The following is a 2697-nucleotide window of genomic DNA, read 5'->3' as shown; positions in this document are numbered from 1 at the left end:
CTGAATAAATGAAAATGGTTTAGTTTTCCTCTGCTCAGTGAGTATTGTCAGCCTGGTCAATGCTGTCAGTTGTTTGAAATGAGATTCTTCATTTGCTGGAGCATCCCTGAAGTTCTAGATCACTACAGCCCCAAAGAAAGCTCTGTTTCCTGTATTTTTCTTCCCAGCCCAAGCGTACAGAGTCAGTAGCTAACACCAGCTCAGAAAAGACAGAACAGGAGATGTCCCAGCTCTAGGACTGAAGAGATCACAAATGTTAGATTTCTTATGCTAATGTTGGCCGCTTAGTCCTGTGTGGTGGACTGGTGAGATTTAAAAAATTGCTGTTGACAAAGAAGGCACCATATTATGGCTGCCTGTGAAGGAATTGCTTTATCACTTTCTTCAGAAGGAATAAGAGCATTTGGATGTAAGGAAAAGTTTATAGTAAACGTGGTTACTTCTACTGAAAAATCAGGTGTCTGAAGTTCGTTAATTTTTCTTGGCTTCATAAATACAGAGAATTTTATTCAGTCACTGGCTTTTCACCCTGCTTTTCCCACAGATGAATCATTCAGGATATATAATGAGTATAAGGAGTGTCAAAATTAAAGGAATCGCTCATAATTTATTTGAATACATTTTCAACCTGACAATTTTCTAGGTTTTTTTATTTTCACCTACATAAATTAATAAAAATCCAAGGGTCTTATAGTTCTATAATGTTAATTTACATATATTAATTTTATGGTTTTACTATATGTAGTATCATTTTCTCTGTATTTTAGTTGAAAGCTAAAATGATGAGAAATATGACAGCGGAGGAAATCCTCTTGACCCCTCACCTTTTTCTAGTATAACAGGCTTTAAAGCCAGAAAAGGACAGCGGTTATTTTCTTTTAGTGATGTTAACTTGCATGTTCGTAAAGATTTAATGGAATGTCTTCATTGATGAGTTTGAAGACCTCTAAGTGATGGACAGTTTAAGACAAAGAATGTTGATGAGTTCAGGCATTTGTACTCACAGCAACGTCCGCTGCACAGAAGCTGTTCTAGGCAAAGTCGTCTTGGCCCCAGCACTTCTGACAGAGAGAACAGTCAGCAGCAACCCTCGTTTCAGCACCTCTTAACATCTTTGCCTAATGAAACTTCAGCACTGTATAACTTATTCCCTCTTCCAGTCCGTATGGAGTGAAGCAGAGAATACCATACTCCAGGTCATATTTCTCATTGTTATCTACTGACGGGCACTGGAAGGAGTATTTAGTTATTTTTCTGCTCTAGGCCACCAGAACAGTACAATACAAATGGGTTACAGCAAAATGTCAGGCTCCTTTGGAGCAGATGTTCACCCTTGATTTCAAAGGAACCTTGTTCCTGCTGGAATATCGCCAATTACAGATAAAGTCTGCAGTTTGAATATACAGAGATAGCCTGCCTCTCTGCACCAAATCCTTTTAGTCTGCTGCAGCACTGCATAGTCTACACTAACTCTGCTTAAATGCATGCTAGTTGACACAGGGTGTTTCAGTTTCCCATTAGCACTGGGTAAAGATCACATCTAAGGCTCGTGGCTTTCTACCAATATTATCATTGAATGTTTTCCGGTATCATATATAATGTAAAGGGAAGCCTGAAACTGGTTTTCATTGTAAGTGGTACATTTGGTGCTTTCCTTTAATAAGAGATGTGACCAAGTGAAAACCCATTAAAAGGAAGTTAGGTTGGCCTGAGCTCTTTGAAACGGATGATGTGAAGTCTCATTGGTTCTTTGTAGAATCATAAAATAGTTGAGGATGGAGGAAGGGATCTCTGGAGACTGCTTGGTCAACCCTCTGCACAAAGGAGGGTCACCTAGAGCAGGTTGATATGGGCCATGTCCAGTCTGGTTTTGAATATCTCCAAGGATGGAGACTTTACAGCCTCTGAGCAACCTGTTCCAGTGTCTCATCACCCTAAAAGTAAAAACTTTTTTTGTTTAAACAATTTCCAGTATTTCAGTTTGTGCCCGTTGCCTCATCCTTTCGCTGGATACCGCTGAGAAGAGTCCAGCTCAGACTCTTCTCAGATCAGATATTTATACACACAGATATCAGATATTTAAACAGATATCAGATATTTATACACACAGAGATCCTGCCTGATTGTTCTCATCTCCAGGCGGAACAATAGTAGTGCTTTCACCCTCTCATATGAAAAACACTCCAATCCCGTAATTGCTTTCCCTGGGCTTTCTCTGGTATGTCTGCATCTGTCTTGTACCCAGGGAGCCCAGAATTGTGCGCAGTGGTCCAGATGTGGTCTCAGCAGCGCTGAGTGTAGAGAAAGAACCTCCTCCACCAGCCTGCTGGCTAATGCAACCCAAAATGTCGGCTTTTTTGCTGCACAGGTGCATTCCTGGGTTGTGCTCCACATGTTTTCCACAAGGACCTCCAGGTTTTTCCCTGCCGTGGCCTTTTCCATCCAAATGGACCCCTGTGTGTTTGGGTACATGGGGTTATTCCTTCTCATTTGCAGGATTGTTGCACTTCCCTTGGAATATATAGGTTTGTCAGGATTAGCCTTAAAAAGTACTTCTAATGACAACCTCTGTTTTTCTTTGGATTTACATTGGGCTTCATTGGCAAAATGGCTTGGATTTGGGCAAGAGGATAAAAATCAGAAAACTAGATCATGGTCTTGCCAACTGTAAATACTGCAACCTTAAATCAAAGCTTG

Source organism: Chroicocephalus ridibundus, chromosome 5, assembly GCF_963924245.1.
Source record: "Chroicocephalus ridibundus chromosome 5, bChrRid1.1, whole genome shotgun sequence".
NCBI classification, from domain to species: Eukaryota; Metazoa; Chordata; class Aves; order Charadriiformes; family Laridae; genus Chroicocephalus; species Chroicocephalus ridibundus.
The sequence above is the reverse complement of the archived record's forward strand: the minus strand, read 5'-3'. Positions refer to the sequence as shown.